General features: G+C 45.9%; 1 protein-coding gene and 1 long non-coding RNA gene across 5 annotated transcripts in view; one reads left to right on the top strand and one right to left on the bottom strand.

The window, feature by feature from the left end:
• LOC121283468 overlaps positions 1 to 14,593 on the bottom strand; it is a 90,782-nt gene extending 76,189 nt beyond the window's left edge. For all 3 annotated transcript variants that reach the window (XR_005944269.1, XR_005944268.1, XR_005944267.1), the window contains exon 1: positions 14,520 to 14,593. This is a non-coding gene — a long non-coding RNA (uncharacterized LOC121283468). The remainder of the gene's footprint in view (positions 1 to 14,519) is intronic.
• Positions 1 to 15,224, top strand: part of prmt3 (protein arginine methyltransferase 3) — a 218,450-nt gene that overhangs the window by 66,258 nt on the left and 136,968 nt on the right. The gene's annotated exons all lie outside the window — the stretch shown is intronic.

The following is a 15,224-nucleotide window of genomic DNA, read 5'->3' as shown; positions in this document are numbered from 1 at the left end:
GCACTTCCAATGCTTGGACTGTTCAGGGGACACACTGCAACCACTGATAGTGGTTGCATGCTATGCTGTCCACAATCTGGCACTGGCAAGGGGGGACCCACTGGTGGAAGAGGATGTTGACACAGCGGCACAGGTTACAGATGATGAATCCAGTAGTGAGTCTGAAGAGGAGCGCGGTGAGGAGAATGCTGAGGGCTTGGAGGCAGACCTTGGTAACCTTCAGGGAGGCAAGGACACCAGCGACACCTTGATCCAACGTTCCTTCAACTCGGCTGCCAAATACGCGCTACCACCTCATGCCAGGGCTGCTACCACCATCCTGGATGGCAGAAATGACCCTTTCCTTTGCCCCTGAGATATACTCAGTGCCTGTGCAATAAAGTTTCGAACCACCCACGTCCAGCATTACATACTGACCTACCCGGCACCTGCAAAACAAATGAAGCACACTCAGGCCAATAACACAAGCAAATGTAATTTATTGTTGGAGCTCACATATTTTTGAACAGAACAATATCCGGTGTTGTTGGTCACACCATTTAAAAAAGTGAAACAAAATGGAGGAACAAAACATCACCCTTGGCCAGTCCCCCTTGTGCTTAAGATGCTTTAAACATACATTTATGGGTGCTACGTCCAGGTGCTTCCCCCTTGCTGGCACCAGCATTGGAAACAGCCTTCTGACTCTGGTGTCTTGTTAACCTTGATGATCTTGGCGGTCATCCTCTGGCTAGTGGAGCCTGTGCTGGCCCTGCCTGGGAGGGAGCAGTCAGTGCCACAACTGGCATCTCCCCAGTGGCTGCAGCTTCATCAGATGCCACGGTCACTGGCAGAGGGGCGGAGGAGCTGCTGCCATCATCTAGAGCACCCTGAGGAGCCCGCAGAGACGACAAGCAGCTCGTGCACCAACGTGAGGTCGCTGTGGACTTCCCTGCTCGCCATTGATAGATGTGCACCTAGCTGGGATACTGGGTGCCTCATCCATCTCACACACAGACACTGACCTGCTGAAATCAGTGCCTGTGTGAGGGCTCGCAGGTCCAAACGCAACTCCAAGAACCCTTGACTTTGTTCCTGGAGCAGCCTCTCCATGAGAATCGCCACTCTTTCCATGGAGGAAGCAGTGCGCTCAGCCATGAGGGTCAACGCAGTGCTCACGTTCCACAGGGACTCCTCCACAACTGAGACCATGGCACGCAAACCCTCTTGGATCTCCGCTAGATCTTCCTGCGCATCCAGCATCAGCCGCCTAATGGACGACTCCAGAGGTTCATCATCAGCCATCGACTGAGCAGTCCTCCGACTGCCAGCACCCTGGGCACCCTCTGCCCCCATCTGCACCTCAAGCAAGTGTGAAGTGCCCTCACCAATGTGCACAGAGATACTAGTCGCCGAACTAATGCCCACCAAGGTGCTGGTATCTGTGCTGGTGCCTGCTTCAGAGAATGGGTGTGACGCAGGTGCTACGGGAGCGTGGTGGTCCTCCAGGGTCAGTGGTAGCTCCTGGAGGTCCTGCGCTTGGCTGCTTGGTAGCAGATCTACTGGAGAGCTAGGACATTTCACTAGTTTAAGTCATGACTCTGCCATTGTGTATGCCAGGCACCCTGGTGAGACAATGGAGATCTGCATCATGGTGCCACAGTCTTTCAATGATCAATGAGGAACCCAGTCTGGATTCTCCCATCAGTGATGAATCTGCACAAGATTGTTTGCAGCACCCGAAACTCTCACCTCAGTGCACTGCACTCTTGCCTTTGTCTGACACCCCAGCCTCATCGTGGCCAGCTATTCGAGGTGCAGGGTGCCCCTCAAACTCCAAGGGCCCCCTGCTCATACCGGGAGAGGATGAGGAGGTTTGGTTCTCCTCCACCAGTCCATGACCTCTCAGTGTTGTTATGGGATGTCTCCTCCCGAAAGGTCAGAGGAGCATTGATTGGTCCACTCTTTACCTGTAGCGCCATTGCAGCTTGGCCAACCCCAGCTGAGGAGCACCTTGCAGGGCAGATCCGAGCCGAAGCCCTCGAGGCACAAGGCACTCAGTCAAAGCAGCCAGGGCTCAGCCCCTTGGCCAGCCCTGGCATGATTGACAGTTGGCACACTCCGATTCTAGCACCCCTGAACTCCACCAGGGGGATGGCCAGCTCAAAACAATTCAACACACTGACCCATGCGAACGCAGTACTTACCCTTCCTGAGCGCAGCAGGTCATTGAAGTTCTTCCTGCACAGCACCCAGATGTGCCGCATCACATCGTGGCTGCTCACCCAGGCTTCCACCTCCTTCCATGCCCTCTTTGTGAGATACGGTGGCCCCCTCCTCCTATCTCTGAGGGCAAGGGTGTCCCTTCTGACAGCCTCCTCCTCCAGGAAGCCGGCGAGGCACTCATCGGAAAAACAGGGTGCCGGTTGCCCAGCCGACCTCACCTCCCACCTGGTCTCCGCACCTTCATTTATAGTCATGCCACTGCTATAACTCTGACGCGGGCAGCCTCCCTGGGTCTGCCTGCGCCGTTTTTGAACCAGCCGCCGGGTTACCATGGGACCCGGCGGCTAACAGGCTCCCGCCCGCCCCTTCTTGGACGTTCGGCAGCCGGTGTTCACACTGGGCGGGACTTATTTGGCCCGCCAGCGTGAATTTGGGGTCGGTCCTCAATTGCGGGTAGCGGTCAGCTTCCTGACCGCGCCTGCTTGCCAAGCATGACCGATGAGAGAAAAATCCTGCCCTATGTTGCTATGTAACAAGAAAGGCACTGTATAAATGGAAAATTGTTTATTCTTCCACATGGTGACCAAAATTGGGAACTCCGAATTGTTCCAGAGACCCAACTCTGTATAACGTCATGTTGCTTCTTCACAAAGGAGAAAGATGATGCAGACATTCCAGTTAAAGAGGAGGAGTGTGAAATATTAGATACAGTTAGCATAATTAGAGAGGAAGTACTGGAGGGACTGACATCCATGAAGATGGATAAACCACCAGGGCCTGATGGATTGCATCCGAGGCTGTTAAAGGAAGCCAGGGATGAAATAGCGGATAAAAACAAAAAACTGCGGATGCTGGAAATCCAATACAAAAACAGAATTACCTGGAAAAACTCAGCAGGTCTGGCAGCATCGGCGGAGATGCTCCGCCGATGCTGCCAGACCTGCTGAGTTTTTCCATGAAATAGCGGATGCTCTGAGGATCATTTTCCAATCCTTACTTGATACGGTTGAAGTACCAGAGGATTGGAGGTCAGCCAAAGTTGTGCCATTATTTAAAAAGTGTGCGAGGGATAGGCCAGAAAATTAAAGGCCGCCCAATCTCACTTCGGTGGTGGGCAAAATATAAGAATCAATTCTGAGAGACAGGATAAACTGTCATTAAGAAAGGAACAGATTAATTAGGGATAATCAGCATGGTTTCGTTAAGGGAAGGTCGTGTCTGAATAATTTAATCAAATTTTTTGAGGAAGTAACAAGAAAGATTGATGAAGGTAGTGCAGTGGATGTTGTCTACCTGGATTTTAGTAAGGCATTTGACAGTGTCCCACACGACAGAAACGTAAAAGCCCATGGGACACAGGGGAATGTGGCAAATTGGTTGCAAAATTGGCTCAGTGACAAGAAATAAAGGGTAATGGTTGATGAATGCTTTTGTGATTGGGAAAGGGTTTCCAGTGGCATTCCGTAGGGCTCAGTGTTGGGGTCCTTGCTGTTTTTTGTATATATTGATAATTTGGACTTAAATGTGCAAGGCATGATTGGGCAGTTTGCAGATGACAGAAAAATTGGCCGTGTAATTGGTTCTGAAAAAGATAGCTGTTGCCTCCAGTGGTTTGGTTGAGTGGGTGGAAAAGGGGCAGATGGATTTCAATCCAGAGAAGTGTGAAGTGATGATTTGGGGAGGACAAACAAAACTAGGGAATACACAATAAATGGGAGGATATTTAGAGGGGTAGAGGAAGTGATAGACCTTGGAGTACTTGTCCACAGGTCCCTGAAGGTGGCAGGACAGTTGGATAAGATGGTGAAGAAAGCATATGGAATGCTTTCCTTTATTGGACACGAATACGAAAGCAGGGATGTAACACTTGAACTGTATAACATGCTGTTAGGTCAGAGATGGAATTTTGTGTACAGTTCTCTTCGCTGCATTATAGAAAGGACCTAATTGCTCTGGAGAGAGTACAGAGCAGATTTACCAGAGTGATGCCAGAGCTTGAAAATTGCAGCTATGAGGAAAGATTGGATTGGCTAGGATTGTTTTCCTCAGAACAGAGGAGGCTGAAGGCTCACTTAATTGAGGTGTGCAAAATTTTGAGGGGCCTAGATAGAGTAGAAAGGGTTGTCCAGTTTCCCCTAGCTGAGGGGTCAATTACCAGAAAGCACAGATTTAAGGTGATTGGTAAGAGGATTAGAGGGGACATGAGGAAAAGCTTCCTCACCCAGAGGATGGTGGGTGTCTGGAATTTACTACCTGGTTTGGTGATGGAGGCAGAAACCCTCAACTCGTTTAAAAGTTACCTGAATCTGCACCTGAAGTGCTGTAACCTGCAAGGCTACAGACCGGGTGCTGGAAGGTGGGAATAGAATGGATGGCTAGTTATTTTTTTTTAAATTTCTTTCTCGACTGGCACAGACATGATGGGCTGAATGGCCTCTTTCTGTGCTGTAACTTATCTGTGGTTTTTATAGCTATGTTGATGATATATTGATACACCTTGCTGTTAAATTCATGCTTAACCAATGGCTTCAGAAAATTATAATTGTGTGTCTGGGTCCTTCTTTTACCTTAGTTTCACTTTATAGCCTTATACACTCACTGATTGGTTGGAGAGCAGGGTAGTAGGGTCTGTGGTCACTGTTTCTTGGGCTGAGCTGGTCCTGCTCACACTTCAAAATTACTAAGGATCGTGCTGGCATTGAATGTTTTATCTGATTTGAGGAGAGAGAGCAAGCTGAGATTAGGGTTTGAATTGAGCACACTGTGTAAAGTTGTAACTGTACCAAGAGAAGAAAGCAATAGCAACAACTAAATCCTTAAGATTATATTCTTGATCGGTGTTCCTTCCAAGCTGGAGGGATGGGCAGCCACGCAGCAGTCCAGAACTTACTGTTCAGAGGACGAACAAGTCGCACACAAGAAGCGAGCCCTTTAAGATGTGCGGCCGTATGGCAACCTTAAAGGGACCCTGCTTTACAACAAACGGGCCGTGTACAGCAAAGGTTTTTTATTCGTTCATGGGATGTGAGCGTCACTGGTAAGGCCAGCATTTATTTCCCATCCGTAATTGCCCTTCAGAAGGTGGTGGTGAGCTGCCATCTTGAACCGCTGCTGTCCATATCGTGTAGGAACACCCACAGTGCTGTTAGGAAGGGAGTTCTAGAATTTTGAATGAGCAACGTTGAAGTAATGGCGATATTCTTCCAAGTCAGGATGATGTGTGACTTGGACGGGAACATCTAGGTAACGATGTTCCCATGCATCTGCTACCCTTGTCCTTCTAGATGGTAGAGGTTGCAGGTTTGGAAGGTGCTGTCGAAGGAGCCCTGGTGAGTTGCTGCAGTGCATCTTGTAGATGGTACACACTGCTGCCACTGTGCATCACTGTGGTGGAGGGAGTGAATGTTGAAGGTGATGGATCAGTTCACAATCATGTGGGCTGCTTTGTCCTGGATGGTGTCAAGCTTCTTGAGTGTTGTTGGAGCTACTTTCATCAAGGCAAGTAGAGAGTATTCTATCGCACTCCTACTTGTGCTCTGTAGATGGTGGACAGGCATCGGGGAGTCAAGAGGTGAGTTACTTTCCATGGAATCCCCAGCCTCTGACCTGTTCTTGTAGACAGAATATTTATGTGGCTAGTCCAGTTCAGTTTCTGGCCAATGATAATCCCCACGATGTTTATATTGGGGGATTCAGGCGATAGTAATGGCATTGAATTTTTTCTAAAATTCATTCATGGGATGTGGGCATCGCTGCTAGGCTAGCATTTATTGCCCACGCATTCCGAGGGCATTTAAGGGTCATTCACATTGCTGTGAGCCTGGAGTCACGTATAGGCCAGACCAGGTAAGGATTGCAGATTTCCTTCCCTAAAGGGGCAATAGTGAACCGGATGAGTATTGACAGCAATTGACAATGGTTTCGTGGTCATCACTAGACTTTTAATTCCAGATTTTTGGTCCCAAGAACATTGCCCTGGGTCACTGGATTACTAGTCCAACGACAATACCACGACGCCATCACCTCCCCTGTCAAGGGGCGATGGTTAGATTATCTCTTGTTGGAGATGGTCATTGCCAGACACTTACGTGGCATGAATGTTACTTGTAACTTGTCATCCCAAACCTGGATATTGTCCAGGTCTTGCTACAATTGGACACGGACTGCTTCAGTATCTGAGGAGTGGCATGTGGTGCTGAACATTTTTCAATCATCAGTGAACATCCCCACTTCTGACCTTATGATGGAGAGAAGGTCATTGATGAAATAGCTGAAGATGGTTGGGCCTAGGACACTATCCTAAGGAACTCCTGCAGCAATGTCCCATGAATGAGATGATTGACCTCCAACTACAACCATCTTCCTTTGTGCTAGGTATGACTCCAACCAGTGGAGAGTTTTCCCCGATTCCCATTGACCTCTGTTTTGTAGTGCTCCTTGAAACCACACTCTGCCAAACTGATGTCAAGGGCAGTCACTCTCATCTCATCTCAGGAGTTCAGCTCTTTTGTCCATGTTTGGATCAAGGCTGTAATGAGGTCAGGGGCCCAACCCAAACTGAGCATCAGTGAGCATGTTACTGCTGAGTAAGTGCCGCTTGATAGCACCGTCAATGACCCCTTCCATTACTTTGCTGATGTTCGAGGGTAGACTGATGGGGCACTAATTGGATTTGTCCTGCTTTTTGTGTACAGGACATACCTGGGCAATTTTCCACATTGCTGGGTAGATGCCAGTGTTGCAGCTGTATTGGAGCAGCTTGTCCAGGAGAATGGCTAGTTCTGGAGCACAAGTCTTAAGTACTATTGCCGGAATGTTGTCAGGGCCCATTGCCTGTGCACTATCCAGTGCCTTCAGCCATTTCATGATATTACGTGGAGTGAATCTAATTGACTGAAGATTGACATTCTGTGATGCTGGGAACTTCAGGAGGGGGCCAAATTGGATCATTCACTCAGCAATTTCTGGTTGAAGATGGCTGTAAATGTTTCAGCCTCGCCTTTTTCACTGATATGCTGGGCTACCTATCATTGAGGATGGGATATTTGCAGAGCCTCCTCCTCCTCCAGTGAGTTGTTTAATTGTCTGCCACCATTCACAACTGAATATGGCAGAGATTGCAGAGCTTAGATCTGATCCGGTAATTTTGGGATTGCTTAGCTCTGTCTATCACATGCTGCTTCCTCTGTTTGGCACGTAAGTATTCCTGTGTTGTGTCTTTACCAGGTTGACACCTCATTTTTAGGTATATCTGGTGCTGCTCCTGGCATGTCCTCCTGCATTCATCATTGAACCAGTGTTGATTCCCTGGCTTGATGGTGATGGTAGAGTGGGGGATGAGCCTGACCATGAGGTTACAAATTGTGGTCGAATATAGTTCTGCTGCTGATGATGGCCCACAGTGCCTCATGGATGCTCAGTTTTGAGTCGCTAGATCTGTTTGAAATCTGTCCCATTTAGCACAGTGGTAGTGCTACACAACACGATGGAGGGTATCCTCAGTGTGAAAATGGGACTTGTCTCCACAAGGACTGTGCAGTGGTCACTTTTGCTGATACAGTCATGGACAGATGCATCTGTGACAGATAGATTGATGAGGGTGAAATCAAATAGTTTTTTCCCCTCCTTGTTGTTTCCCTCACCACCTACCAAAGACCAGGTCTAGCAGCTATTTCTTTTAGCTTTGCCAGCTTGGTCAATAGTGGTGCTACTGAGCCACTTTTGGTGATGGGCAGTGAAGTCCTCCACCCAGAGTACAGTCTGTGCCCTTACCGTCAGTGCTTCCTCCAAGTGGTGCTCAACACAGATGAGTACTGACTCATCAGCTGAGGGGGGACAGTACATGGTAACCAGCAGGAGGTTTCCTTGCTCATGTTTGGCCTGATGCTGTAAGACTTAATGGGGTCCAGACTTGATGTTGAGGACTCCCCGGGCGGCTCCCTTCCAGCTACAACCACTGTGCTGCCACCTCTGCTGGGCCTGTCCTGTTGGTGGGGCAAGACATACCCAGGGATGGTGATGGTGGTGTCTGGGACATTATCTATAAGGTATGATTCCATGAGGATGACTATGTAAGGCTTGACCAGTCTGTGGGACAGCTCTCCAAATTTTGGCACAAGACCCTCAGACCTTAGTTAGTTGAATTAGAGGGAAAAAAATAAAAACAAAATACTGCGGATGCTGGAAATCCAAAACAAAACAGAATTACCTGGAAAAACTCAGCAGGTCTGGCAGCATCGGCGGAGAAGAAAAGAGTTGACGTTTCGAGTCCTCATGACCCTTCAACAGAACTGATCTTTCTTTACAAGGAGAGGGAAATATAAGCTGGTTTAAGGTGGGGGGGGGTGGTGGGGAGAAGTGGAGGGGGGAGGTGTTAGGATAGGAGCAGATCATCAAAAGATGTCACAGACAAAAGAACAAAAGAACACAGAGGTGTTGAAGTTGGTGATATTATCTAAACGAATGTGCTAATTAAGAATGGATGGTAGGGCACTCAAGGTACAGCTCTAGTGGGGGTGGAGGAGCATAAAAGATTTAAAAATAATGGAAATAGGTGGGAAAAGAAAAATCTATATAAATTATTGGAGAGAAAAAAACAAAAGGAAGGGGGAAGAAACAGAAAGGGGGTGGGGATGGAGGAGGGAGCTCAAGACCTAAAGTTGTTGAATTCAATATTCAGTCCAGAAGGCTGTAAAGTGCCTAGTTGGAAGATGAGGTGCTGTTCCTCCAGTTTGCGATGGGCTTCACTGGAACAATGCAGCAGGCCAAGGACAGACATGTGGGCAAGAGAGCAGGGTGGAGTGTTAAAATGGCAAGCGACAGGGAGGTTTGGGTCATTCTTGCAGACAGACCGCAGGTGTTCTGCAATGCGGTTGCCCAGTTTACGTTTGGTCTCTCCAATGTAGAGGAGACCGCATTGGGAGCAACGAATACAGTAGACTAAGTTGGGGGAAATGCAAGTGAAATGCTGCTTCACTTGAAAGGAGTGTTTGGGCCCTTGGACGGTGAGGAGAGAGGAAGTGAAGGGGCAGGTGTTGCATCTTTGCATGGGCATGGGGAGGTACCAAAGGTGGGAGTTGAGGAGTAGGGGGTGATGGAGGAGTGGACAGGGTGTCCCGGAGGGAACGATCCCTACAGAATGCCGACAGGGGGGGTTGAAAGGAAGATGTGTTTGGTGGTGGCATCATGCTGGAGTTGGCGGAAATGGCAGAGGATGATCCTTTGAATGTGGAGGCTGGTGGGGTGATAAGTGAGGACAAGGGGGACCCTATCATGTTTCTGGGAGGGAGGAGAAGGCGTGAGGGCGGATGTGCGGGAGATGGGCCGGACACGGTTGAGGGCCCTGTCAACGACCGTGGGTGGAAAACCTCAGTTAAGGAAGAAGGAGGACATGTCAGAGGAACTGTTTTTGAAGGTAGCATCATCGGAACAGATGCGACGGAGGCGAAGGAACTGAGAGAATGGGATGGAGTCCTTACAGGAAGCAGGGTGTGAGGAGCTGTTGTCGAGGTTTTTTTTCTCCAATAATTTATATAGATTTTTCTTTTCCCATCTATTTCCATTATTTTTAAATCTTTTATGCCCCCACACCCCCACTAGAGCTGTACCTTGAGTGCCCTACCATCCATTCTTAATTAGCACATTCGTTTAGATAATATCACCAACTTCAGCATCTCTGTGTTCTTTTGTCTGTGACATCTTTTGAAGATCTGCTCCTATCCTAACACCCCACCCCTCCACTTCTCCCCCCCCACCCCACCTTAAACCAGCTTATATTTCCCTCTCCTTGTAAAGAAAGATCAGTTCTGTTGAAGGGTCATGAGGACTCGAAACGTCAACTCTTTTCTTCTCCGCCGATGCTGCCAGACCTGCTGAGTTTTTCCAGGTAATTCTGTTTTTGTTTTGAATTAGAGGGAACATTACCACTGTTGAAAGCACCCTTTAATATTTTGTAGTTGTGCTTGGACAGTTTTTTCAATGTACGGTGTCTTTATATTTCTATGCACGGCTGCTCTGCAGCTTGGAAGGTACCATACAGGCCTTGTGCTTTATTGAACGTCGTGTACTGCTGAGCAGGAGCATTGAGAGTCTTGATGTCAATCCAGCAGTGAAAATACAAGGTTTTATTAAATAGCTTCTTTTTGCTCATCTTCATTGCTGGTTCTGTTCATTTTTGCTACTTCACTGGGTGTCCTCTGCTGCTGGTTGCAAATTCATTTCCACTGTTTCAAAATTATAATTATTTCTTTCTTCTGTCCTGGTTTATGTCTTTACCTCCCTCTCCCTCTCTGCCCCCTCCCTCGCTCACACACACAATGTTCTTCTTCCCTCTCTGCTTTGACTTTACTGTCTGTCGCTTTCTGAATTGTTGTATTTGGTATGACACTAGCCTTTGTCCAGTTCTGAAGCACCTTGCCCATGCTTTGATGCCAGCATTTTCCATATCTTTTCTCAGTTGGAGGTAAGATGCAGTACAGCCATGGTCCAGTTGAATGGTGGAACAGGCTCGTGGGGCTAAGTGACCCATTCCTGTTACTATGTTTTCTATGCCTGTCAAGTCAATCTGCCTATTCCTGTCATGGGGGTCGGGCTGCAAAATTTACTCAGGACTGGGAAGAGGAGTTGAGGGAGATATTCGGATGGGAAATCAGCAAGTGAGGGTTTTGTGCATGGCCTGCAGGACTTCGAATAGATTACCCACCCAAATCCAGCCAGCTTACCAGGCTGACTAGCTGGGGAGCCGATAATCTGGTAATTTGGATATCGGTGAAAGCAAAATACTGCAGAAGCAGGAAATCTGAAATAAAAACAGAAAATGCTGGAAAATTTCAGCACGTCTGGCAGCATCTGGATATTGGGGTTGGGTAGAAGGATGGGGGAGGGGGGAGGGGGTTGTTGTTGGCATCAGTGTCAGCCTGAATTGCCTTACTGTTCCTTTACTGTTGGTGTGAGAGTGAAGAAAAGAGAGGTATTTTGACCAGGAAAGAGACAAAATCATGCTGGAAGGGAGGGCTATTTGGGGAAGAATGTTGGACTGGAGAGGGGACAGAATTCACAGAACGTGAGTAAGTGCTCCAGGTGCGGGAAGGGGAGATGGAAGCAGGTTCATTTTGCGGGGGGTGCCTGGGGAATACATAGGCCTGGAAAGTGGGGTTGGGGAGTGCGTATAGCATTCTTGGATAAACAGGTGAGGCAGCTTTCCTGTCGAGTCAGGGCTTTTTTTTTCCTAATTTTCTTCCGGTCAAAACTGCTGGATTCCAGAGTTCCCAAAGGAATGGCAGCCCTAGTAGAGCAGCTGGACTGTGACAATTTAATGTAGTGGAGGTGAATGCAATACCTGTATAATAACACTGCAGTGTTATTAATTTATTATGGTATTGCTGCTGTGAAGAAAATCTTTTTAAATGATTTCTTTTATGTGGGTCGTAATAATTTTTTTCTAGGCCTTGAATCACTGCAGTTCAATGGTCTGTCACAAAGTTAAGTTCCTTTAAAGGTCACTGTGTATAAGAATGGATTTTTGGAAATATCTGCAGTACTTAGGCCCAGGCTCTCAAAATTTGCTAATAAATATACTGCGTCACTGTTTAATATTCATTATTTCACCCTATTCAATTTAAAAACAATGGGTATACAGAACAGTTTTATAAGCTTAATGGTTTACTTTCTAAGCTGTAACAGCTCACTGGTTGTGTATTAAAATTAAACATTGCGAGTGTTTGTTCCAACTCATGTGAATTGTTGATCAGTGTCGTGTTTTAGACAGATAATGCAGAGAGTGTGGTGCTGGCGATCAATCCCAAAGCCCTAGCAGTGCAGCAGCCTTATCAAGAGGCAAAGGGGAGTGACTTAATAATAAAAACGAAGGGAATACATTTCGGACTTTGAACAGTCCTACAGTTTTATTAGTTGCTGTGAATTGTCAGAATTTAAGCTCACCTATTAAAAGTTTAAATTGAGAATTTATTTCAGCAGTTAAAACTAATGCAGTATAACCAACTTAGCTGCTTTGAAGTGAAATATGAATTAAAATCTACCTACATTTTGGAATGGATTTTCATTTGCAGAATAATAACTTTTAACTATTCACTGCAGTGATGATCAGTTATGGCTGTATTATTTTTATTGTATTTCTGTGGTTTGAATTTTCACACTATTATTAGAAGAATGACTAAAATCACTCATTATGGAATTATCTTTGGGATTTAAAGTCCAGTCAAAGGTCTGTGAGTGTTTCACTTTAAAATTGATGGAAAACAATGATTTGTGTTTGCAAATGAAAATTGGTTGTAGTGGACTCTTCTTTTGATAAATTTGATCCTGGATTTGGGGGAGGATTTATAATTCTTCCTCATTTATTAATTCTCCACATTGAAGTGAAATGATTCATTATCTTTAATGAGGGTCGGTTAGCTCCATTAGCTAGAAGGCTAGTGTGTGATGTAGAATGATGCTTACGGCCCGAGTTCAATTCCTTTACAGGCTGTGGTAGTTTGTCGATGCCTGCCTCCTTACCTTGCCCCAGGCTTGCGGAGTGCTGCCCCTCAAGCTAAATACAACCAAGTAACCTCTCTTTAACGGAAAGAGAGTGATGCCTATAGTGTGGACTATGGCGAGTTGCCATTATCTCAAATGGGGGAAGCTTCATTGATCTATTTGGACCGGAACTTGACTGAATCATCTGTTTCCCTTACTGCTCCTTCCTCCCTTTGCCTGCTTTGCTTAAACTGAATGCACCAGCCAAAGGGGCGGTGGAAGCAAATCCAACGATAACATTCAGAATGGAATTGAATATACAATATTCTTGAAAAGGAAAATTTCCAATGCTTCTGATTTGGTTATGTCAACATCACATATGTATTTCATCAACATTTAAGTGGGTAGCGCTAGCTAAACTAGGCATGACCTGCTGACTTGGTAGTCCTGATAATGAAAACTTATGGATAGGAATAACCTAGAGATGGGCTTTGAAGATTTCAAGTGATTGGGGCTGTGACTATTTCCGATGGCAACGTTCCATTGCGGGATTGTCCTTGGGAAGAAGGGCTGTTGACGCAACATGATGGGGGTGAATGGCTCCTATGCTGCATGATTCCAACTTGCCCTGTTTCTTTTAGCTTTTCCCTTGTTTGTCACACTGTCACATAAATGCTGTTACTCCAGAGCATACTGTTAGACTTTGTGCAATTTTAACACCATCTTTGATGGCACTTATGAGCCCACAGGTGCTTAATGTATGTACAACAATACTGTTGAAATCCTTGGGACTATTAAGAGGCATCATGGAATGATGGAGTGTGTCAAATACTCTTCAATGACCTTTCTGGCAGCAGCCAACAATAGGTCTTATTTGATACTTTAGAACTGACCAAAACACCTGCTAGCATGAGCACCTTCTCTACTTCTCTTTGCCAGTTGGAGTGTGGAATTGCATGACTTAAGTTTTTTACCTTAAAATTGGAAAACAGATAGTTTTCTAGTTATTAAGGAAATTCCATGGCTTTCTGATGAAGTAAAGGAATTTCATGATTCATGGTTAAATCCCTGGCGACACCTGTGTGGCTGTACAAAGAAAAATGTTTGTTTGGTCCAGAAGCTGAAATGAATACTATCCAGTAAGCAAGGTAATGTTCCAGCACTAGCTAATGTCTCTGTGCTAAATGCGTTAGGCCCATGACTTCATGGCCAAATTCATGAGCTACCCTTGATTCAATGTACATCTCATTTTAGAATTGTTAAAGGCAGCAGAGTGTTGCCTCCTTTTTAGGACATTTTAATTGAAATCAAATCACTTCAGACACCTCTACTTTTACACCTGTGCATTGGGGAATGTCCTGTGAATCTCCATTCTTGAAACATGCTGCAGAGAAAAAGCTCAACCTACTCCAGTTGGCAGCAGGTAATATCGCAGGAATGGGTGCATGGAAACATTAAAGAACTTTTCTGACATTCTTCGTGTATAAACTTCACTTAATGTTAGTTTTTTTAGTGATTTATTGGCAAATTATTCTTATGATTATACTGATTCTCCCACTGCCAGCATAAGCACAGTCACACCTGAAAAGACTCTTGGAATCGCCAACGGCCTACTAGAAAACACACTGCCAGGCATTCTGGGTTCATTTACATTTCAGCAAAATGGTTCTACTTTGTGTCAATATTGCCACAACAGTTTAACTGCAGCCTCTGTCTAAAGTCAGGAATTAATCTGACATCAGAGTAATGTGCACGCACCTTGCTATGCTTTTGAATTCGTTTTGGTCATTTAGTTTCCACTACATTGGATTGGTGCAACTGCAAAATCAACGTTTTACCTTAGTTCACAGGGTCTTAGGATCGATTCTTCTCCATATCATGGTGATTGATCCCAGTCAGACCAACAGTTGGGAAGCTGTAATTGGAATTTGGCTATATGTTATTAATGAGATAGATTGGTTAGGGTACTGTTCCCAATTGGTACCCATTGATCCCTGCTATAAGGTGTGTGTTTTTGGGTGAGGACCTTGTCCACGACCAACATCCACCGACTTGTGCTTTGCAACAGGACTAACTGAATTGTGAGCAGGAACTTTAGAGGATAATTTATCCCTCCCTTGCCTAGGGCCGCTGAATCTAATTTATATTGCTTCCTGGACTAAATTAAAGTTGGAGCCATGACTAACCGCTGCATTGTAAAATCCATTTATCCATAAAGCCATTACAAGAGCTGTAGACTTGATTATGGTGTGATTATTATGATTTGACCTGGTTGCTCCAGCAATATAACAGGTTAAAATTATTGTGATCAACCTTGGAAAATATGTATTTTTTTTTTTTAAATCATCTTTTGGAGTACAACACAGAGAAGTATAAATTAACTGAAGTTAGATCAAGCCGCATTGTCACCTGTCTTTGCTAGTCATGTTAAATGGATTCCAGGCAGAGCTGCAAATAGCAAAAACCTCATTTTGAAATGGCCAAACAGTACTTAGAAATGGGCAGAAATTCGTCAGTATCCGTTTCAGACCCAGAACCGGCGC

This window comes from Carcharodon carcharias, chromosome 10, assembly GCF_017639515.1.
Source record: "Carcharodon carcharias isolate sCarCar2 chromosome 10, sCarCar2.pri, whole genome shotgun sequence".
In the NCBI taxonomy this organism is placed as follows: Eukaryota; Metazoa; Chordata; class Chondrichthyes; order Lamniformes; family Lamnidae; genus Carcharodon; species Carcharodon carcharias.
The sequence above is the reverse complement of the archived record's forward strand: the minus strand, read 5'-3'. Positions and strand labels throughout refer to the sequence as shown.